This window comes from Lithobates pipiens, unplaced genomic scaffold, assembly GCF_037356315.1.
Source record: "Lithobates pipiens isolate NorthernLeopardFrog02 unplaced genomic scaffold, aLitPip1_a1.2 Scaffold_10, whole genome shotgun sequence".
Lineage (NCBI taxonomy): Eukaryota > Metazoa > Chordata > Amphibia > Anura > Ranidae > Lithobates > Lithobates pipiens.
In genome coordinates this window covers 174,436,890-174,462,285 of record NW_027507686.1, presented here as the reverse complement: position 1 = coordinate 174,462,285, position 25,396 = coordinate 174,436,890, and the positions used below count along the sequence as shown (strand labels likewise).

Below are 25,396 nucleotides of genomic sequence, written 5' to 3'. Positions count from 1 at the left end.
CCTATTGAGATGTTGTGGTATGACCTTAAAAAGGCCGTTCATGCTCGAAAACCCTCTAATGTAACTGAATTAGGACAATTCTGCAAAGATGAGTGGGCCAAAATTCCTCCAGGACGCTGTAAAAGCCTCATTGCACGTTATCGCAAAGGCTTGGTTGCAGTTGTTGCTGCTAAGGGTGGCCCAACCAGTTATTAGGTTTAGGGGGCAATCACTTTTTCACACAGGGCCATGATGGTTTGGATTTTTTTTCACCTTTAATAATAAACACCTTCATTTACAAATTGCATTTTGTGTTTACTTGTGTTGTCCTTGACTATTGTTTAAATTGGTTTGATGTTCCGAAACACTTAAGTGTGACAAACATGCAAAGGAACAGGAAATGAGGAAGGGGGCAAACACTTTTTCACACCACTGTATATAGCAATTCAATTTTAATAAAAGGAAACATTCACAGAGATATGGGCTGGCTTTCATTGCTCACATCCTAAAAATGTTAGTTGCCTGGCTGCCATGATGATCCAGTGTTCAAAGACTCAAAGCAAACATAGAGTCAGGAATAGGGATAAGCTTTGTGTTCGAGTCGAACATACATTCGACTCAAACATCGGCTGTTCGCCCGTTCGGCGAATTCCGAACGTTATGGGCCGTTCGCGCCAAATTCGTGTGGCGCTCACCGCCCACAATGCACTGCGTCATCGCAGTGCATTGCTGGCTCATGATTGGCCAAGCATGCACTGTGACCCCGCATGCTTGGCCAATCACAGCGCCAGCAGCGAGGAGAGCCATGATTGGCCACAGGCAGGATGCCTGTGGCCAATCATAGCTCATGCTGTGTAGTACACGCCCCACACTATATAAGGCCGCCAGCGCCGCGGCCTTGTGTAGTGTGTTGGCGTCTGAAGCAGTTAGTGGGTGTTCTGTGTACCTTCAACACAGTATACACCGATCGTTATCAGCCGATTTTCGATCTTGCTCTTCTGTAGTGGTTGTTGCCTGCATGCCCTGACCGCAGTATACACCGCTATATTCACCTCACCTATATAGCTAGTAATCTATCTTTTATAATAGAGCTTGCAGTCAGTAGTGTTAGGAGCTTGTGCGTGCTGTCTGCGTGCTCTGTACCCAGTACACACCGCTATATCCACCTACATAGCTCTTCTCTATTTGAGCCCACTTGCCATCTGCAGGAGTTATAGGAAGTTGTGTGTGCCTCCAGCACAGCACAGTATACATCTGTATATACCCCTTTATCTCTGGTGTTCTATAATAAAGGCATCTGCAGGAGTTAGTGGGTGTTTTTTGCCTCCAGCACAATATACACCTGTATCTACCCTTTATTGCTGTTCTCTAATAGAGCCATCTGCAGAGCTTAGTGGGTGTTGTGTGACTCCATTACAGTATACCCCTTTATCTCTGGTGTTCTATAATAAAGGCATCTGCAGGAGTTAGTGGGTGTTGTGTGCCTCCAGCACAATATACACCTGTATCTACCCTTTATTGCTGTTCTCTAATAGAGCCATCTGCAGGGCTTAGTGGGTGTTGTGTGACTCCATTACAGTATACCCCTTTATCTCTGGTGTTCTATAATAAAGGCATCTGCAGGAGTTAGTGGGTGTTGTGTGCCTCTAGCACAATATACACTACCCAACTGCTGTTTTACCCAACTCCCTTCAGGCCATTACCATGTCTGGAAGGCCAGCAAGGAGAGGCAGACAGGCGCGAGCCGATAAAAGAGGGCAAGTAGGCTCTGTGTCTAGAGACAACAGTGCTGGTCGTGGACGCGGTGCATTGTCATCAGCACGTGGCCATGGAACATGCTTGTCCTTCTTTTCGGCAGCTGGACATGTTGAGCCGCAACATGCCGAAGACTTCTCTCACCCAGTCTCAGGGTGCTAGCAAAGCAGCTGCCAACGCATCGTCTTCCCTCGTCTCAATGCCATCATCAGTGACTCCTTCCCTAGACCCACCACGTCCTCCTGAGGAGTCTCCTGAACTCTTTGAGCACAGTGTTGGGTACATGCTCCAGGAGGATGCCCAGTGTTTTGCAGGCTCTGATGATGACACTCAGCTAGAGGAAGGCAGTAGCATGAATGCAGAGAGAGGGGATGCTCAAGAAGGAGGGCAATCTGGCAGTCATGTTCCACAAGCTGCAGCATATTGCCAGGTTTGCTACAGCGATGAAGAGGGAGGGGATGATGAGGGCACTGACTCCACGTGGGTGCCTGGTAGGAGAGAGGAGGAGGAGGCACATGTCCAACGAGGCAGGATGCCCTCCGGGGGCCAGCTTAGGGGCAGCACACCGACTGAATCACACCGCAGAGCTCCGCCTGTGCAGGGCGCTGCCTCTGCGCGTTATTCTAAAAGTTCTTTGGTGTGGGCCTTTTTTGAGACTAGTGCATCAGATCGCACATATGTCTCAAGCGTATCTCGCGTGGCCAAAACATCAGCCGCTTGGGCACCACATGCTTGACCAGACATATGTTGACCTGCCATGCAGCTCATTGGCAAGCGTACCTCAAAGATCCACACCAAAGAACAAAGCGGACCTCTCCTTGCTCCTCATCAGCTGGCATCTCCAACCCCACTAGACCTTCAGTCCTCTCTGAAACCTGCTCTGAGAGGAATGAAGGTGTAGAATTAGGTGTGTCACAGCCAAGTGCTTCCGGGCACTCTGCTAGCAGTATACCCACGTCCGATTATAGCAGACAAATGTCCCTGCCCAAGCTGCTGGACCGGCGAAAGAAGTTCACTCCCAGCCATCCACATGCCCAGCGGTTGAATGCTAGCTTGGCTAAATTTCTAGCACTTCAACTGCTGCCTTTTCAGTTGGTAGACTCGGCCCCCTTCCGTGAGTTTGTACAATGTGCGGTTCCTCAGTGGCAGGTCCCCAAACGCCACTTTTTCTCACGGAAGGCGATTCCGGCTCTCTACCAGCATGTGGAAGGCAATGTCCTTGCCTTGCTGGACAAGGCGGTCAGTGGTAAGGTGCATATTACTGCTGACTCATGGTCCAGCAGGCATGGACAGGGACGTTACCTGTCTTTCACGGCCCATTGGGTCACTCTTCTGGCAGCTGGGAAGGATGCAGGACAAGGTGCAGTAGTGTTGGAGGTTGTTCCGCCACCACGCCTCCAAAATGCTACTATTGGTTGTGACACACCTCTCTCCTCCACCCCCTCCTCTTCTTCTTCCTCCATGGCCTCTTCCAGTGCTCTGTCCTCAGAACCAGCGGTGCTCCGTAGGCGTTCCAGGGGCTACGCAAGTACGCAGGTAAAACAATGCCATGCCGTGCTTGCGCTGGTTTGTTTGGGGGACAGGAGCCACACTGGGGCAGATGTTTTGTCAGCTCTGCAGGGGCAGGCCGAGAGGTGGTTGACGCCACGCCAGCTTAAGCCAGGAATAGTGGTTTGCGACAATGGTACCAACCTCCTCTCCGCCATCTGCACAGGGACAACTGACCCATGTGCCCTGTGTAGCTCACGTCCTTAACCTGGTGGTGCAGCGGTTCTTGGGCAGGTACCCCGGCTTACAGGATGTCCTGAAGCAGGCCAGGAAAGTCTGTGTGCATTTCCACCGATCATTTAATGCCTGTGCTCGGCTGGCTGAGCTCCAAAAGGAGTTGAACCTGCCCAAGAACCGCCTTATATGTGACATGCCCACCAGGTGGAACTCAACGTTGGCCATGCTGCAGCGGCTGCACACGCAGCAGAGGGCCATCAATGAGTACCTGTGCGACTACGGCACCAGGACAGGGTCAGGGGAGCTCGGTTTTTTCTCACCACGCCAGTGGGGCATGATCAGGGATGCATGCACTGTCCTGTCACCGTTTGAGGAGGCCACAAGGATGGTGAGCAGTGACAGTGCATGCATCAGTGACACTGTACCTCTTGTCCACCTCTTGGAGCATACGCTGCGTGGAATAATGGACAGGGCACTTGAGGCAGAACAGAGGCAGGAAGAGGAGGACTTCCTTGCCTCTCAAGGCCCCCTTTATCCAGACAGTGTTCCTGCTGTGCCACCCATCACACAGGAAGAGGATGAGGAGGCGGAAGAGGAGGAGGAGGATGATTGTGTCAGCATGGAGGTGGAGGCTGGCACTCAGCATCAGCAGCAGCAGTCTTGTAGGGATGATTTACAGTCCCAAGAAACACATGGACTTGTACGTGGCTGAGAGGAGGTAGCTGCGGATCATGTTGCCCTTAGTGACCCAGAGGACTCCGGACCGAATGCCTCAGCTAACCTACGCTGCATGGCCTCCCTGATCCTGCAAAGCCTGCGGAAGGATCCTCGTATTCTTCGGATCAAGGAGAGGGACCATTACTGGCTGGCCACTCTCCTTGATCCACGGTACAAGGGTAAGGTTGCCGACCTTATCTTGCCATCGCAGATGGAACAGAGGATGAGACATCTCCGGGAGGCCTTGCAGAAAGGTCTGTGCAACGCGTTCCCAGAGACTGGGAGGTTACAAACTCCTGGTCTTGGACAACGTGTTGCTGAGGCATCGGTCAGAAGGAGCGGTGGAGAAGCTGGCCGTCTGACTGATGCTTTCAGACAATTTTTTAGTCCGCAGCCCCATCGCCAGCAACCATCGCCAGCGTCTGATTTACATGGTGCAGGAATACCTAGGGGCAAGGTCAGACTTGGACACCTTTCCCACCGAAAATCCTCTGGCTTACTGGGTCTTGAGTATAGATCACTGGCCAGAGCTTGCACAGTATGCAATTGAGCTACTGGCCTGTCCTGCATCCAGCGTTCTTTCGGAACGCACCTTCAGTGCTGCTGGTGGCTTTGTTACCGATCACAGGGTGCGCCTGTCCACCGAATCAGTTGATCGACTTGGATCACCCACAGCTACCAAGCACCTGAAGCTGATGTAACCAAAAAAAATTTTTTTAAATATCACATCCCTTCAAGACTGCCTATGCAGTAAAAATAGAGTATATGGGAGAGGTTGCAGTGTCGTGGCACCAGCACCAGTGCCTAATGCCCAATTTTTCTGCCCCTGTTTAACAGGGGTGTTTAAGTACAATTTTTGATGCAATGCTTTGCAGCAGGGCTAATTCCTGCAATAAAACTAGAGTATATGGGAGAGGTTGCAGTGTGGTGGCACCAGCACCAGTGCCTAAGGCCCAATTTTTATGCCCCTGTTTAACAGGGGCGTTTAATTACAATTTTTGATGCAATGCTTTGCAGCAGGACTAATTCCTGCAATAAAACTAGAGTATATGGGACAGGTTGCAGTGTCGTGGCACCAGCACCAGTGCCTAAGGCCCAATTTTTCTGCCCCTGTTTAACAGGGACATGTAATTACAATTCTTGATATAATATTTCACAGCAGGGCCCGTTCCTGTGCCCACCCAGAGTAACTGTGAAGACTTATAGTGTTGTGGCACCAGCACCACAACCACCAAAGGTCAATTTTTCTACCACTGTTCAACAATGGCATGTAATTACAATTCTTGATATAATCGTTCACAGCAGGGCGCTCCAGCGCCCACCAAGAGTCACTTTGAGGGCTTACAATGTTGTGGCAAAACCAACACCTTGTTCCGCCATTTCTGCAGAGCATATAGGGCAGGCCCCTACTTTCAAACATCCAACTTACAAACATCTCCTACTTGCAAACGGAAGGAGACAACAGCAAGTGAGATGAAAAAAGATGGACGACAAAACAAATTATACAGGGGTGATAACCCTTCCCTATGTTTTCCAAAAAGCTTAAAAATAGTTTTTTTGACTGGAGCTACACTTTAAAAATGTACCAGTTGAAAATTACAAACAGATTCAACTTAACACAACAAACCTACACAGTCCCTGTATTGTTTGCACCGCCTGTATACTGCTGTTCTGAGTATATAGGGCCTGGGGGCCACACGCATTTCCTTTTTTTAATATGGGTACGGGGTTCCCCTTAATATGCGTACAAGACCCAAAGGGGCTGGTAATGGGCAGGGAGGGCTACCCATTCCATTTTTCTCAATGATTTTCAACCATATTGCAGGAACCAGATATAACATTAAAACCGCAAGCAGTTTTAAATGATGTTATTTCCGTTTAATGTCATTTTGTGCAGGGACTGTTCTAAACACGGGAAACGCGTGGCACTTCACAGGCATACTACAGACACCCCCCAGGCACCATATTTAAAGGAATATTTCACTTTTTTTTCACTTTAATTGTCATTAAAATCAGTGCTTCCGCCAAAACGGCCATTTTTAAAAACATTTTAGGCATTGACCCATGTCCCCTGAGGCAGGAGCCAGGTCCCCAAACCCTTTTTAGGACAGTATCTTGCATATTAGCCGTTAAAATTAGCACTTTTAATTTCGAACGGTCGAGTCCCATAGACTTCAATGGGGTTCTAAGGTTCGTACGAATTTGGGGTCCGTTCGATAGTTCTGGTGCGAACCGAACCGGGGGGTGTTCGGCTCATCCCTAGTCAGGAATCTTTACATCACTTGCTGCATGCTTGTTCAGGATCAGTGACTTAAATAGTATTAGGCCTCATGCACACTGGGCATTTAGCATTGGGCAAAGGGCATAGGTGCACCATCCAGCCTAGACTCTAGGAGTCTGACAGCTGGGGTGTGGCTGGGCAGTGACCTCAGCAGTACTCGGTGGCAGCCGCCCCCCTATCCATGCACCCCGCCCCCTAATCTACATACAAGGCACCGAATTATGGATTCCAATGGGGGGGGGGGTATTTTTTTGAAGCACGTAATTAGAGCCAGAGAAGCTCTAATAGGCTTAAAAAAAAGGGTGGGTTTGGGGCGCAGAGCACTGCACCCCAATCCCACCCAGTTGCGTGGCAATAGCGAATGAATATTCAATATTGTCACACTGATCCTCCTCCCGGCTAATCGTATCTCAGGACACACTTCCTGTTTCTGTGCAGCCGGGAGGAGGATGTCCCATAGTTTGCTTGCCAGAGCGCCCCCCGCTCTTCTTTCCCCCTGAATAGGGTAAGATAGCATGGCACATTCTGTGTTCCCCTGAGGTTGGGGGTCGGGTGATCGCTGCAGTTTGTGAGCCATGGTGGTGTGCTATCGCCGCCATTTTGCTCCCACAGCAGGGTCGGGGGAGGAGTGTGTGATGTTAGCTTATTGCTGCCGCTTGACTCCTGTGGGGGGGTGATAGTCGTTATTCAGCTCTCGGGGGTGTGGTGGGGTACTGATGTTGGTTTGTGCTGGCCCCCTGAAATTTTGAGCATCAGGATAAATGCCTGGAATGCAGACTGCTTGCATTGTGGGCATTCATCCCTGGGCACATACTGCACAAAAAGTACATATTGCTAGGCGCATCGCCCACAGCAGCCAGGCTGGACAATGCACCTATGCCCTCTGCCCATGGCAAACTAGCACTAACTTTCAAAAGGAGGAAGAGGAAGCTGGAACCCTCTAAAAGGAGGGTTTCCGTTGCTCACCCCAAAAAAAATGACATGCCCAATGTGGCATGTCAAGGGGTCACCTTCCCTTAAAGCGGAAGTTTCATTTTTGGGTGTAACTCCGCTTTAAAGCAGTTGTAAACCGTTGGCTGTTTTTTTTTTTTTTTTACCTTACCTGCAAGGTAATGTTATAATGTGCTAGTATGCACCGCATACTAGGACATTATGTGAATCTTACCTGAAAACAAAGCATTCCAGCGATGCGATCGCTGGAGGCTAATTCCATCTTCACCTGTCTTGTTTCCGGGTTCACAGACTCCAGCTGTGTGATTGGCCGGAGCCGTGTGATGTCACTCCTGCACATGCGTGCGGGAGCCACCGTTCCCTGCACAGGGCTCTGAAGGAGCGGCACGGCTGGCTGATGTCACCGGCTGCATGTACACTAAATATTTCCTAAACAGCGCACGTTTAGGAGATATTTACACTACCTATAGGTAAGCCTTATTATAGGTTTACCTATAGGTACAATTTAGTGATGGAAGTTTACTTCCTCTTTAAATGACCCTCATTTATGAAAGTGACCAAAAAAGTATGACTTATGCTTCTCATAATATATTCCTAATGAAACCCGATACGCAAATTGTGCTTGCTACGGCGGATCACATGATATCGCACTACCATGCAACTTGGTGCAGTGCATTTTTGAAAAGTAGTGCAATCCAGTGCAGTCTCGGCCCATTCATTTGAAAAATTGAGCTGCACTGAGTGGAACAGGAACACAGAATGCATTCCTGTGCAATTCAAGGTGTGAACCGGCCGAATTACACATATAATATACTTCTATTTCTAAAAAAAAGAAAAAGAAAAAAAGAAAAAAAATGCATAGCTTATCAACTCCATCAAAACTGTATGTAAATTCCTTGACTAGGGTAGCCAGATAACTTACTTCCCCAACAATACATGTAAACTTTAACTGTTACCTTAAAATAAATACCCGGACACCTGCTTGGATGAAAATGGCCTCAACGGCCTTTATTTAAATAACAATAAAAACTAAACTTTATTTTAAATATTTTAATAATACAAAACTTGTAACAACTTCCAGTTACCCAAAAGACCCTAAGTGCTTTTTGGCTGGTCCCTGACGACCCCTTATTATTTTTGAGCCTGTGATCCCCTCTTCGTCAGCATCTGTCCCCAGCCGCCAAACTTGCCTCGAGGACTCACTAACTGACCACAGACCCCCAACATATGTTAGCCATTAATCTGGACTGACACCAGCCCAAACACAATGACTCCATCTCTGGCATGGGTCCCAACCTTTTTCAAATGACCCATGCATTTCTACATATATATTTTCATATATATATATAGCAATCGCCAAGGACCCAACGCCACCCCCATAACGACAACCCTACTAACCCCAACCACTATCCATTATTAGGGCGGGCGGGCGGGAACGTCTCTCCTCGCTTGCTGACCCCCAACTGCTGACTTGCTCCACCCTGGCACATGGACGAGGGACCCACACTCCTCCCCCCCCTGTGACCATCCACCAATGGGGTAAGTACGCCTGCATCCTAAACCACCCCCACGCTGCTCTTTCTTTAGCCCAGTAATTCCCTTGCACCCTGTCATGTATGTCCTGCGCTTCCTTTTTAATACAGCTCCGTACATGTCTTTTGTGCAACATTTAATGTTCTCAGGCTATAGTCTCTGTAGACTAAATATGTAAATGAGAAGAATACTGCATTATGGCCACTGGGTGGCACTGATGACTATATTTATTTCCTATGATACTCTGCACCATCTTTTGGCTACAATGTAGCATTTTCCTCATTCACTCATTAGATCCGCAGAGAATATACTGTAGCCTGAGAACATTTGCTTTTGCCTCATTCACACAGAAATAATTTACATGCAGTTTCTATGTACAAACAGCTATGGAAATGTTTTTAATGATACATCCCTTAGTGCAGAGTAGACAACCAGAAACTACATTTCCCATGAGGCCTTGCAAGGCTGGCAGTTACAATTACTCCCATAGGCATGATGGGACTTGTAGTTCTGCAACAGCTGGAGGGCCCCAGGTTGCCTACCCCTGCCTTAGTGTAATGATATCACCCGGTCAGATACCTGGTATGATGTTGCTGTATATGCTATCGATGTAGTCATCGCGGTCGCTCCTGCTCTGCTCATGGAAGAATCCCAGAGCGTGGTTCAGCTCATGTTCGATGGAGCCTTGGACCATGCAGCTGCTCGACACCGATACTATTTGACTTCCTCCTTGCTTACCAATATAGGACCAACATCTGTGGGGAACGGGAGAAACCCATATTATTATGTCATCACAAAGGGTAATGCGCCGAGTGCTGCAACCAGTAGCCAATCACATTTAAGTGTAGGGAATGGTGTATGCCAGGGCTGCTGCAGCTATGATCCCCCATCTTCTCTGTGACAATGAAGCAGGAAACGACAAGGATTGGCGGTCCTGGCCGGTACAATCAAGGAAGCATCTGATCAAACACGATCTCTGCTTGATCAGATGCTTTAAATGGACAGGGAGACAGCAGGGGTCTACTAGGCCCCTGCTGTCTCCCTAAAAAGTACTGTACCTGTGCCCCCCCCCCCCCCCCCGTGCTTGCATTCAAATGCAAAAGTGCATAGGTTTGGCACCCATATGTAAATGGTGGTCAGCTGTTGATGATCCTGCTCGTCAGTCCTGCCTACTTAAGCCATCCAGTCCAGAGGTTCTCTGCCTTCGCCTTGGTCAACATCACAGAAACTATCTCCTGCGATCCTGTTGAAGACTTGCTTTGATGACACCCCTTCTGGCTCCAGATCCTGCTTGCTGTTCCACTACTTTGATCCCTGACTTCTGGCTTGGCTGACTATCCTTTCCAGTTACTGAACTTTGGCTATGTTTTGACTACGTTTGTTCTTTTTACTTTTATTATTAAACAAGTGTGATTTAACTGTACTTCTGTCTCAGCCTGATTTCATGGATTCTGACAGACAGCAATAATTCTACACCAGGGCTCACATTTAACTGATAACCTGTAAAGGCTTTTAAAGTGGATTGTTGAAGGTTTTCCAATGCATTTTACCTATGCAGGGAGTATATACTGGGAGTGCAGCTCCTGATAACATGTAAAGGCTTTTAAAGTGGTTCTAAAAGCAGAAGGTTTTTTAACTTAATGTATTTTACCTATGCATTAGGGTTGCATTAGGGTTAAAAACCTTCTGAGTGCACCTACCCCCTAATACTTACCTAAACCCAATCTTAATCCAGCTTTGTGCACAAGAGCAGCGGCTTTACTGTGTCTCTCTTCCCTCATTGGCTTACGTAGAGGCAGGAACCATTGGCTCTTGCTGCTGTCAATCACATTCAGCGGACCAACATCTGTGGGGAACGGGAGAAACCCATATTATTATGTCATCACAAAGGGTAATGCGCCGAGTGCTGCAACCAGTAGCCAATCACATTTAAGTGTAGGGAATGGTGTATGCCAGGGCTGCTGCAGCTATGATCCCCCATCTTCTCTGTGACAATGAAGCAGGAAACGACAAGGATTGGCGGTCCTGGCCGGTACAATCAAGGAAGCATCTGATCAAACACGATCTCTGCTTGATCAGATGCTTTAAATGGACAGGGAGACAGCAGGGGTCTACTAGGCCCCTGCTGTCTCCCTAAAAAGTACTGTACCTGTGCCCCCCCCCCCCCCCCCGTGCTTGCATTCAAATGCAAAAGTGCATAGGTTTGGCACCCATATGTAAATGGTGATTGCACCACACAATGGAGTTATCGCCATGAACTTTGGTGTGACAGTGTCAGCCCTTCCTTCTCTGAGATGGACACTCAGCTGTCAGCTAATTGCCAGCTGTTATCTGTCTACAGTTACTCAGCTGTTGATGATCCTGCTCGTCAGTCCTGCCTACTTAAGCCATCCAGTCCAGAGGTTCTCTGCCTTCGCCTTGGTCAACATCACAGAAACTATCTCCTGCGATCCTGTTGAAGACTTGCTTTGATGACACCCCTTCTGGCTCCAGATCCTGCTTGCTGTTCCACTACTTTGATCCCTGACTTCTGGCTTGGCTGACTATCCTTTCCAGTTACTGAACTTTGGCTATGTTTTGACTACGTTTGTTCTTTTTACTTTTATTATTAAACAAGTGTGATTTAACTGTACTTCTGTCTCAGCCTGATTTCATGGATTCTGACAGACAGCAATAATTCTACACCAGGGCTCACATTTAACTGATAACCTGTAAAGGCTTTTAAAGTGGATTGTTGAAGGTTTTCCAATGCATTTTACCTATGCAGGGAGTATATACTGGGAGTGCAGCTCCTGATAACATGTAAAGGCTTTTAAAGTGGTTCTAAAAGCAGAAGGTTTCGCTGTCAATCACATTCAGCGAGCCAATGAGGAGAGAGCCGGGGGCGGGGCTGAGCCATGCTCCATATGTGAATGGACAATGTCCATTTACAGGAGCGTGTTTTGGTAGCCAGCCTGCTCGGGTGCCTCCATAGCAAGAGGCTTGCTATTGGGGGCACTCGATAGGGAGGAGGGGCCAGGACCACCAGCAGGGGACCCAAAAAGAATAGGGCCTGCTCTGTGCAAAACTATTACAAAGAGCAGGTAAATTTAACATGTTTATTTATAAAAAAAAGACAAAAAAAAGTTAATGATTGTTTTAAAGCATCACCTATAGACAAATTTAAGCACAGTAGTTTGTCGCCAATTCACGAGCAACATGAAATTTTAGATCTTGAAGTGTTGGGGATCTATTTACTTGGCACAATCTCATATTTTACATCTTACGAAAAATAGATATTATATTATTGTGTTTGAGTGCAGTAAAATGCATTTAAGTGTATTTTTTCAAATTTGATAAATGTCTGTGCAACTATCATAACAGGGTTGCACTGAAACCATTTTTTTACCAGTGAGTCCGAGTACTGATACTTTCCATCAAGTACTCGTCAATACCGAGTACCGATAAATACAAAAAAAATTGGTGCAAATCACACTGCAAAGAATCACATGCAATTTCCCCCTGTGTGTGTATAGAAAAGGATGAAAGTGCCATCTAGTGGGCAGTTTAAAAAAAGTTAAAAGTTACAGTACATATCCGGACACATGCAAAATAATACATAGGTGTCCCGCTCTGCCAATGATAGCAAATCAGGGCCGCTAGAGGTGCTCACAGGGTTGGAGGAGAAGTTTCGGGACACCATGGTTAGAGGGCAAAAGTGATGTCATCTTGGAAGCGGACCACCTATGAATCTTCTTTAGCCCCGCGAGAACCAGTGGCCTCGAATTGTTACCATCGGAGGACCGGGACACCTATGTACATTATTTTGCATGTGTCCAGATAAGTACTGTGAGTTCTAACATTTTTTTAAACTGTCCACTAGATGGCACTTTAATTTATTTCTATATACACACACACACAGGAACGGTGGGGGGAAATCCCCATTCCTGTTTAATCTGCATGCGATTCCCCCATTTCATCAGTGCGATGTGCGCCCATTCATTTTATATTGATGCAAAGTATTGGTTTCTGTATTTTTTTCATGAAAAAGTGATAAATGGCTGTGCAACTAGCGTAACTATTAGGGTTGTTGCACTGATACCGTTTTTTTACCAGAGGGTACGAGGACTGATACTTTCGGTCAAGTGCTCACCGATACTGAGTACAGATATTTTGTGATGTGATTTGGGTTAATACAAAAAAATTGGTACAAAACACACTGCAAAGAATCGCCCGCGATTCCCCCATTTCTGTGTGTGCATATGGAAAGGCATTAAAGTGCCATCTAGTGGGATGTGAATATAGAAAGGGATTAAAGTGCCATCTAGTGGGCAGTTACATAGGTGAGGTTGAAAAAAGACACAAGTCCAACCCCTGTGTGTGATTATATGTCAGTATTACATTGCATATCCCTGTATGTTGCGGTCGTTCAGGTGCTTATCTAATATTTTGTTATATCTATCAATGCCCCCCTGCTGAGACCACCGCCTGTGGAAGGGAATTCCACATCCTTGCTGCTCTTACAGTAAAGAACCCTCTACGTGGTTTAAGTTTAAACCTCTTTTCTTTTAATTTTAATGAGTGGCCACAAGTCTTGTTAAACCCCCTTCAGTAAAAAAGTTTTATCCCTATTGTGGGGTCACCAGTACGGTATTAGTATACTGAAATCATATCCCCTCTCAAGCGTCTCTTCTCCAGAGAGAATAAGTTCAGTGCTCGCAACCTTTCCTCATAACTATTATCCCCCAGACCCTTTATCAGCTTTGTTGCCCTTCATTGTACTCGCTCCATTTCCAGTACATCCTTCCTGAGGACTGGTGCCCCGAACTGAACAGCATACTCCAGGTGCGGCCGGACCAGAGTTTTCGTAGAGCGGGAGAATTATCATTTTATCTCTGGAGTTAATCCCCTTTTTAATGCCAATATTCTGTTTGCTTTGTTAGCAGCAGCTTTGCATTGCATGCCACAACTGTCCTGCATCCACATGCAGTGCACGTGGTTGCGGCACGGTGGGGGTGGCATTTTAAGGGTTGACACAGGCAGCAGGCACCACCACCTGTCAAATGCACAGCAAGAGCCACACATGTGAACGAGACCTTAGAAAGGGGTCTCAACAGAAACAAAACCTAAAAATAAGCCTAAAGGTCACTATGAAGACAGTTTTCTGTGCCAGAGGCTGTCTGCAACTTGACCTCAAGCTCTGGTAAGACTTTCAAGAGACTTTCAAGACTTTCAAGAGAACAGAGATAGAAGTGGAAGAGCAGAGCCATGACAATTCCAGGAGATCTCCATTGAATATGGCTGTGATGGTTGCAAGAAAGTAAAATTGAAATTTTTTGTCAGCTGCATAAAAACAAGTAGTTGGAGAAGAATTTTTCACATACCCGACGGCGTCTTCAATCTGCACATAGTCTGATTCTGTGGAGCGTGGGATGAAGCGCACACAGGTGAGAGTTGCAAATTCTTGCATGGCGCCAAGGAACATTGCGATATCGGAGGAACCTGTGGAACCAGAAGACCCCCTTTGTTAGGTGCGTCTTGTGAAATAATCCTGGCGTTGCCTTTTCCCACAACCCTCTTTATATACATGGATTCAGCCATATTCATCTCATCCCAATGCTTAATGGGAGGCCAGCTGAATGGGGTGATTGCAAACGGATCGTTTGCTCCCTCTAGTGGCTGATCATCAATTATCTATTTAATCAATGCAATATCAAAAATATGGAAGGGAAAGCATGTAAAAATGTGAAACTAACATGAAAAAAATAGGTTTTGACTGTAAACAATGAAAGAATAAATCAAAGTATGTACTGAACTGCAAAGAGTCTTGTGACTTCATACTGTATACCACCCTTTTTTGTCGCAGTTATGTTCCACTTGTTATTGCTTTATTTTGCAAAACAGCTCTAGGTACTAGTCTATGGAATATTTTCTGTATTGTATTATACTTGCCCACTCTCTCTTGTAACATCGATCACTTAGTAGTTTGGCATGGCCTGGCAGATGATGGTGCTATAAACATCCATTATCATTATGTAAAAGTAATCAACTATGCGCTAGGGGAGGGGGGTGCTAAGCCAAAGCTGCCACTGAAATAAGTAGTACAACAGGCTAAACTGCAGAGTACAAGATCTTGAAGAGAAGGAAGTGATGAGTACATGTCTATTAGATTGTAAGCTCCCAGGAGCAGGGCCCTCCTAACGCTCTTCTATTGAATTGTATTGTTCCTGTATTGTCTCCTTATATTGTAAAGCGCTGCACAAACCGTTGGCACTATATAAATCCTGTATTATAATAATAATAATGTTTTTTGAACTGCAGAGAGTCTTGTGACCACCTTCATAAAGTATACCAACCTTTTTGTCACAGCTATTTTCCACTTGTTATTGCTTTTTTTTCTTTTTTAAGAGCTCTATGTACTAGCCTATGAAACATTTTCTGTATTATTATTATTCGGAATTTATATAGCGCCAACAGTTTTCCCAGCAGTGGCAGCTGGTGTTTTTTTTGGGGGGGTGGCAAACAACCACCCATCTGTCCTTTCAGCCAATCGGGTGACCAGTGTCAAAACCAGCTTCCTGATTGGCAGGGAGGAGGATCAGTGTTTTGCTCTGTACACACGGTCGGACTTTCCGACGGAAAATGTGCGATCGGATCGTGTTGTTGGAAATTCCGATCATGTGTGGGCTCCGTCTGACTTTTTCCGTCTGAATTTCGGACACACAAAGTTTGAGATCTGGATCTAAAATTTTCTAACAACAAAATCCGATCGTTTAAATTCCGATCGTGTGTAGACAAATCTGACGCACAAAGTGCTACGCATGCTCAGAATAAATTACAAGACGAAAGCTATTGGCTACTGGCCTCTTTATAGTCCCGTCATGCGTGATATACGTCACATCGTTCTGAACGATCTGATTTCCCAACAACTTTGTGAGACCGTGTGCATGCAAGACAAATTTGGGCCAAAATCAGTCGGAAAAAAATCCGACGGATTTTTTCATTGGAATGTCCGGCCGTGTGTACGGGGCATAACACAGTGAATATTCATTCGCTGTTGTAACACACCTGAGTGGGATCGGAGAGCACACCCTCTGCGACCCGAGCCCACCCTATACTGAAGCCTATTCGAGCCTCTGGCTCTAATCGGTACTTAAAAAAAAACACCCCCCCCACATTGGAATCCATGCGCCGGTGTCCTGAAAGAGGGCCAGAAGTATAAATGGGGGGGTGGTGCCCGTGTGCCCTTAATTGTTGCCCCCTGAGGGGTAGACAATGCAGCAACAATACAATTTAATACAAGAGGGTTAAGAGGGCCCTGCACAGCGCTTTACAAGGTGTGGGCAGAGAGTACGGTTACAATACAATACAGGAGAAATCAGAGGGCCCTGCTCTATTACACGCCCCACCCTCTCCCTTGTCATATCGATCACTTTGTAGTTTGGAATGGCAGATGATGGCGCTATAAACATACACTATTATTGTCATACCTCCCAACTTTTTGAGATGGCAATGAGGGACACCTATCAGCAAAAGTATGCAGGCCAAGGAACATGCCCCTTAGCCACGCCCACCTTAAAGGAGAATTGTACAAAAAAAACAAGATTGGTTAAACCCACAAGTGCTTTTTTACCACTACTATTACTTTTTATTGGCTTTTGGAATTTACAAATGCAGCAATTTAGAAATCAGTTGAAAGGTTTAGCGCTGGAAAACACTTTTTGATAACTAAAAAGTGCATTTTAGATAATATATATATATATATATATATATATATATATATATATATATATATATATATATATAGATCAGACCAAAATCAGGGACAAATGAGGAGGAATGAGGGACAGAGGGACATTGCTCCAAATCAGGGACAAATGAGGAGGAATGAGGGACAGAGGGACATTGCTCCAAATCAGGGACAGTCCCTCCAAATCAGGGACAGTTGGGAGCTCTGCTATTGTGTCAATTACATCAATTATACACTATGGGGGACGGTATGCTATTGCTAAGCCAAAGCAGCCACTGAACTAAGCAGTACAAACGGCTAAACTGCAGAGTGCAAGATCCTGAAGAGAAACAGGGGGAGACTGTGTGCCTTTTGAGCTGCAGAGAGTCTTGTGACCACCGTCAACAGTAGCTAAACCCCTTTCATGCACACAGTTATTGTACAATAACCATAAGAAGCTTCAAAAAAAAAAAGGAAATAGATGAAAATGAACAGCATTTCATCCAGGTGTTGCCCCTTATACTCTAGATGCCGGTGTCCTATCATATATGGTCCTCCATCGGATAGTGTCTGCTGTGTACTGCGCATGCGCAGTACACAGCACACACAGATTCCGAAAATAGCCGAGGATGAACGGCGCCTGCGCCGTGAGTCCAGGTTCTATCCCCACCCTCCAAGTGGACATAGAGTAGGAATATAAAAGAGCCGAGTGCAGCGAGGCTGAGCCCGAAGCGTGGCGAGCAACCCTATGTCTGCTTGGATGGTGGGGCTACCACCTCCACTCACGGTGCAGGCGCCGTTCGTCTTTGGAAATTTTCTGAAGCTTCTTCTTCGGACACTATATGATGGCAGGACACTATCTCCCAGAACACCGGTCATATTGTCTTCTACAGGCACAGAGAGTAGACAAAGCCTTCATTCTCAGAGTGTCCTGCTGGGAAACGGCCCCCAGGGGCCCCAGCACTGCGGATGGATGTTTCATCATGGGAGGAGTCACAATACTCACTGTAGGTGGAGGAGAGGGTGTAGGGCACATTGATGAATCCAGTGCTGTTTTTAGTCCATCTGCAGGAGTTGTCATCGCACTTTAAAGCGCTGCGTCCGAAATCCACAGCAATGTCTCCTTCATGCAGCAGCGCTTTGCTCTCTACAAACAGATAAGACATTTATATTGCTAACTGGTAAATAAAAAAAAGCACAATACTAATTTTCTGAAAGTCACAAAAGGTTATCAAACAGAAGTGACAGACAGGAGTAAAGCCAACCCCAGGTAAAGCTGAAACCTGGGATCAGCAAATATTGTCTAAATACATTCGCCATGTGAATTCTTCCTTGTATCTCGTGTGCTTTGTGTATTTTTTCCAGATCTGTGCAGCAATCTAGCGTGAGACTTTTTCTGTAATAAAGACCGCTCGCTGCTGCTCTTTCTCCTTGTGTAGGGTGACTGGTCTTGTCTCTGCCCCCTCCTGTCATTTTCTGCAGGCAGGATGTAGTGGGTGGAGCCTGTTGGGCCCCTCCCACATCCCTGCATTCTGCACAGACTATGTACAGCATAGTAACGATGTCACTGCTACTTTTATGAGGTGATATCTGGCTTTGTGAAAGCAGAGTTCCACGCAAAAATGGAACTTCTGCATTTCGGAATCCTCCCCCCCCCCCTCCGGTGTCACTTTTGCCACTTTTCAGGTGGGAGGGGGTATTTTGCTCCCACTTCCGGGCATAGATAGAGGAGCCACCCACGGGTATCTACGCCACTTCTGGCACCTTCCATCCCCCCTGCTGTCTTCTGGGAGACACACGGGTCCCAGAAGACAGCAGGGACCAGTGGGTTCGCGCATGCACAGTAGGGAACCAGGAAGTGAACCTGCAAGGCTTCACTTCCTGATTCCCTTACTGAAGATGGTGGTGCCTCCACCCGAGAGCCGAAGGAAGGGTTGGCTTCGGTTGCCGACATCGCGGGTGCCCTGGACAGGTAAGTGTCCTTATTTTAAAAGTCAGCAGCTGCAGTATTTGTAGCTGCTGATTTAAAATAATAATAATAATTAGGCAGAACTCTGCTTTAACTGCTTGCCGACCATATAACTTATACATAGTGGGTACAACGGACTCGATGTCCGTCAGCACCCGCCAATGCTTCAGTACAGAGGCAGAACGGCAGTCTGCCTTAGCCGATGTAAACAAGGCAGATTGCTGTTCTGTCAGTAAGGAAGGTATTGATTCTGTGTTCCTGTAAAGCAGAGACAAGGATCCATGTCCTCCTCTAGTACAAGCACCTCCTACAGTACACAGAAACACAAGCTAGGCACACAGTTAACCCTTTGATCACCCCTGATGTTAACCCCTTCCCTGCCAGTACAGTGACAGTGCATATTTTTTAGCACTGATCACTGTATTAGTGTCACTGGTCCCCCAAAAAAATGTCAGTTAGTGTTCAATTTGTCTGCCGCAATATCGCAATCATGCTATATGCCGCTGATCGCCACCATTACTAGTAAAAAGATAAATAAATAAAAACGCCCTCGTTTGTAGACACTATGGGGTTGATTTACTAAAACTGGAGAGTGCAGAATCTGGTGGAGCTCTGCATAGAAACCAATCAGCTTCCAGGTTTCATTGTCAAAGCTTAATTGAACAAGCTGAATTTAGAAGCTGATTGGCTACCATGCACCAGGTTTTGCACTTTCAAGTTTGATTAAATCAACCCCTATAACTTTTGTGCAAACCAATCAATATTCGCTTATTTGGATTTTTTACCAAAAACATGTAGCAGAATACATATTGGCCTAAATCGATGAAGAAATTCAATTCTTCTTTTTTTTTTTTTTACATTTTTTTATTGGGTATGTTTTATAGCAGAAAGTAAAACTATTTTTTTTTATTTACAGTGTTTTGTTTATAGCTCAAAAAAAAACCAAAAAAAAACCGCAGAGGTGATCAAATACCACCAAAAGAAAGCTCTATTTGTAGGAAAAAAAGGACATACATTTTATTTGGGTACAGCATCATCTGACTGCTCAATTGTCGGTTAAATTAATGCAGAAAATGACCTGGTCATGAAAGGGGGGTAAATCTCCTGGAGCTGAAGTAGTTAAGGAATCTGGTACATATAAAGTGGATTTGTGTTCTTTGAGGTTCCATTAAATATATTTAAATTAAAGTGCTTGTGTCCGGAGTTCACCTTTAATTATTGTCTCTAGATTTGGACAGCGTGGAGAATAATTTTCTGTTTATTTTTCATCACTTTCCGTCTTTGAGATGCCTATACGAGAGCAAATGGAAGGCGAGTCTGTGTAACTGGTGGGGCTGGGGTCCCCTTAGGCCTCATTTACACTTGTGCTTGGCAGGGGGGTAAAATGGGAAAAATGTGCATTTCCCCCCAACCTTCTAACCTTATGCTGCAGAGTTAGTGTGGGGGGGGGGGGGGGGTGCATATGGCAAAAGCTATACCCACTGAACAGGACCCATTTAACCGAATAGGGGCACCCTGAAACTGCATGTGATACATGCTAGTTCAATGGGTTAAAGCAAGCAGTGACAAGGCGATACAACACCTCCTTACCACCTGTCAAATGCTCTCTAAAGAGCATTCCAAATGCAGATCGCTTTTCAACAATGTTAGTGTAAACTAGCCCTTAACGTGAACCCCTTGTTTGCTTTTGCTTTAGATTAGCTTTAGCAGATAGACAAGCAGAAAGATGTATACCGGTATATAATCTGGGACTGATTTAACGGAAATCTATATACCTGGGTCAGAAAATGCAGATGACCTGGCTGTCTCTGGCTTCATTGGAGTCACAAGACCTGGAGCAGGAGTGCAGCGGATGAATTCCAGATCTACATTTCTGTTTCCAGCCAATAAGGCAGAGAGAATGGAAGCCATGGGATCTAAATATCAGCCAGGCAACTAGCATTTTGTCAGTCAATGGGTGCCTACATCAGTGCGCTTGTATTTTTACCTTTGTTGGACGCAATGATGAGACTGAAAACATCAGGAGGCTCAACCTCCGGGCGCTCCGCCATAGTCCCATCTGAAAGACAGAAAGACGGTGAGAACATCAACAACAGGAACAATAACTTAGAATGATACAGAAACCTTCACTGATTTTTCAATGATATATTGGAGCCGATTTACTAAAGGCAAATAGACCGAGAACTTACCTTCCTTTTCCACAAAATCTTCTAAATGAATCTGTAAAACAAAATATAAGTAAAGCAATTATAAGATCATAATATCATGAGTACAGAGTCAAATGACAACCAGACTTTTCAACAGCATAGACCAGTAATAGGTTTAATGACCAAGGCGCTTTGTCAGAAGGGCTCTAATATACAAGCCGCTCACTGTTCTTATGAACTCTGCTAGAATATTGTATTTCTTGACTGTTCTATTCATGAAAAAAAAAATCACTCAGTCCTTTAAAAATGTCAACCTTTGCTTAATACGTTGGTTTCCTGTGACTGTCAGCTTCTTCTAGTGGCCATAACAGTATTTTCCTGAAATATCTCGGTCTGGAAAATACTAAATCATGGCCACTAGATGGAGCTGACAATCATAGCAAATCAACATATTAAGCTAAACATGGTCAAAATTCTTGAAGGGTGAGTGAATTTTATACATTCATCAAAATAAAAATAAGGGCCTATTTACACTCGTACGGTGTGCCCGTGCATGCAATAATGCGCATTGCCACAATGCATTACAACTATGTGCGTTGCATTGCTGTTCATTGTGAATGGCATCCCAACACATTAGCCAAATATGTCCCATTGTACATGAGAGCCCAATGTATCCCAACAAATTGTACAGTAGAGCCCCACACACCCCATTGTACAGTAGAGCCCAATGCATTGTACAGAAGGGTCCAACTTAGCCCAATACGGTGTACAGTAAAGCCCAATACATTCCATTGTACAGTAGAGCTCAATGCATCCTATTGTACAGTAGAGCGAGCCCAATGCATCCTATTGTACACTACAGCCCAATGCATCCCATTGTACAATAGAGCCCAATGCATGCCATTGTACAATAGAGCCCAATGCATGCCATTGTACAATAGAGCCCAATGCATGCCATTGTACAATAGAGCCCAATGCATGCCATTGTACAATAGAGCCCAATGCATTCTATTTTTACAATCTAGCCCAATGCATTCCATTGTACAATAGAGCCCAATGCATGCAGTTTTACAACAGAGCCCAATGCATCCCATTCTACAATAGAGCCCAATGCACCCCATTGTACAATACAGCCCAATGCATCCCATTCTACAATAGAGCCCAATGCACCCCATTGTACAATACAGCCCAATGCATCCCATTGTACAATAGAGCCCAACACACTAAATTGTGCAGTAGAGGCCAATACACCCCACTGTACAATAGATTCAAATGCATCCCATTGTACAGGAGAGCCCAATGCATCTCATTGTACAATAGAGCCTAACGTATCCCATTGTACAACAGAGCCCAATGTATCCCATGGTAGAACAGAGCCCAATGCACCCCATTGAACAATAGAACCCAATGCATCCAATTGTATAATAGAAGATGGGGAGGGTAGATGGTGGTCATCACACCCCCTCTCCTAACTACTTCTACTCTTATCATACACTTCCCCCCTAAGTCCTTCCCTCTCTCCCCCTCGCCCCTTCTCCTCTTCACTACCTCTTTTTTTGCCCATCTCTTTTCTCCTTCATTTTCCCCGTTTGAATGAGCTCTAACAGGCAGGGGGTTTGGAGTGCAGGGCCAACTTAATGGCTGGCCCCCCGGTCCACTTCTCTCCGGAAAAAAGACTTACAGAATGCGGATTGTACAACAGACCAGAGACCCAATCTGTGCGAGATTTAGACAGGCAGACAGGCAGAAACCTTACCATACACAAACCATACAATCTGAGAATACTTCAATGAGGTCCATAGGTCTGATCTGGATGAGAATGTCGTTGACCCAATTGTATAATAGGGCCCAGTGCATCCCATTGTACATTAGAGTCTAATGCATCCCATTGAACAGTAGAGCCCAATGCATCCCATGGTAGAAAAGAGCCCAATGCAAACCATTACACAGTAGAACCCAACACACCCCAACACATTGTATAGAGTCCAAACACTCCAATACATTGTGCATCGGAGCCTAACACATACCAGCACACCACAGCACATTTTAAAAAAAAGGGTCATTTACATTTTTTAATCTGTTGTGGTGCACTGGCAGCCCAATCATAATCATTTTATTTTGTACACTGTATCCTTTTTCTTTTTTTTTTTTGAAAAGCATCTGGCCATAGATTATCATGAGTGGAAGGAAAGAAAATAGTTTGATTCCTCCATCAACAAAGTCAGTGTTGATGGGGGAATCCCTCCTGCTGCACTCGCACTTGTATTCTTTCGGTGGGGAGCCTTCCCTGCCAGCAGAACACAATGACAAACAATGTTGCCGATCGATCGACTTGTGTACATCCAGGGTGCCCATACATGGATTGAAATTTGACTGGACCCTGCTGAACTGACACAGTTTCGATGTATGGCCAGCTTAAGTCCCAACCATCCCTCCTTTGGTCATATGTGTAGACCTCTAGAATAAATGCAATACTTAATGCATAGTTCCAGCCCCCCCACCAAAAAATGTAAAGTCAGCAGCTACAAATACTGTAGCTGCTGACTTTTAGTATTAGAGCATGAATCTGTCCAGGGATCCCACGGTGTCCTCCCCCAACCCGATTCTTGAATCGGCTCTTGGTGCTGGCACCTCCACCTTGGGTATCGGAATCTGGCAATGAATAGGGATGAGCCGAACACCCGCCGGTTCGGTTCGCACCAGAACTTTCGAACGGACCCCAAATTCGTATGAACTTTAGAATCCCATTGAAGTCTATGGGACTCGAACGTTCGAAATTAAAAGTGCTAATTTTAACGGCTAATATGCAAGATACTGTCCTAAAAAGGGTTTGGGGACCTGGCTCCTGCCCCAGGGGACATGGGTCAATGCCTAAAATGTTTTTAAAAATGGCCGTTTTGGCGGGAGCACTGATTTTAATGACGATTAAAGTGAAAAAAAAATGTAATATTCCTTTAAATATGTTGCCTGGGTGTGTCTGTAGTATGCCTGTGAAGTGCCACGTGTTTCCCGTGTTTAGAACAGTCCCTGCACAAGAATGATTCCTGCAATATGGTTGAAAATCATTGAGAAAAATGGCATGGGTAGCCCTCCCTGCCCATTACCAGCCCCTTTGGGTCTTGTACGCATATTAAGGGGAACCCCGTACCCATATTATAAAAAGGAAATGCGTGTGGCCCCCAGGCCCTATATACTCAGAACAGCAGTATACAGGTGGTGCAAACAAGACATGGACTGTGTAGGTTTGTTGTGTTAAGTTGAATCTGTTTGTAATTTTCAACTGGTACATTTTTAAAGTGTAGCTCCAGTCAAAAAAACAGTTCTTAAGCTTTTTGGAAAACATAGGGAAGGGTGTTCCACGAGTGTGTGCAATTTTGAAGGGTGACATGTTAGGTATCTATTTACTCAGCATAACTTCATCTTTCACATTGTGCAAAAACATTGGGCTAACTTTACTGTGTTGTTTTTTTAAAAGCACAAAACAGTTTTTTTTCCACAAAAAAAGCGTTTGAAAAATTGCTGCGCAAATACCGTGCGTGATAAGAAGTTGCAACGACCGCCATTGTATTCTCTAGGGTCTTTGCTAAAAAAACATATATAATGTTTTGGGGTTCTATGTAATTTTCTTTTTAATCAGGAAAGTTTTTATTGTGTCTTAGAAAACAAATATACAGTATAAATGCATATAGTCAAGTGTTATATCAATACAGGTAACAACATTTTACATATGACTTCACCATCAAATTGTAGTTTTAGTACTGTTATTTTCAATAAAGTTTATAAAATTTAATGTGGTTGTCACTGTTTCTGTGGTTATATACTGTCTGTCTGCATCCATGCTTATATCGCTGACACTGCTTATATCACTGACACTCTATGTCATTTTCTAGCAAATAAATGATGATTTTTACATGTAGTAGAGAAATTTACCTGGGTGCTCCAGAACGTCTAAAGGTGCTCCCTGCATGTTGGGCATCTGTATGTGGCCACGCTGTGCAAAAGTCTCACACATGTGATATCGCCGTACTCGTATCACCATAGTCCAGAGCATCCATCTTCTCAGTGGGTCTCGTTGCTTCGCCACTGACATTCGGCGAAGCCGCGATGACGTCACTCCCGCGCATGCACACGGGAGCCGATACTCATGGCATATCGCCGTTGACAGCGGCGCGCTCAGTGCACCTCTGTCTACGGCGCATGCGCCATAGACAGCGGTGCCTGTCTTTCGGCAAATATCTCCTAAACTGTGTATTTCTTGGACCTACAGGTAAGCCTTAATCTAGGCTTACCTGTAGGTCAAAGTTGGTTGTAAGGGTTTACAACCACTTTAAAGAGGGATTCCACCAAAAAAAAAAATATTAAAAGCCAGCAGCTATAAATACTACAGCTGCTGACTTTTAATAAATGGACACTCACCTGTCCTGGGTTCCAGCGATGCCGCAGCCGAGGCCGATCGATCGCTCGGCTCTCGGCTGCTGCCACCACCATTCTAGGTGAGGGAATCAGGAAGTGAAGCGAATCGGCTTCACTTCCCGGTTCCCTACTGCGCATGCGCGAGTCGCGCCGCGCAATAGGAAATCTCTGCGCTGTCACTGGGACCCGTATGTGTCCCAGCAGACAGCGCGGCAGGG

The 25,396-nt window shown here is 45.6% G+C and overlaps 1 pseudogene; it reads right to left on the bottom strand.

Moving 5' to 3' along the window:
• Positions 1–25,396, bottom strand: part of LOC143925905 (embryonic protein UVS.2-like) — a 68,085-nt pseudogene that overhangs the window by 22,236 nt on the left and 20,453 nt on the right.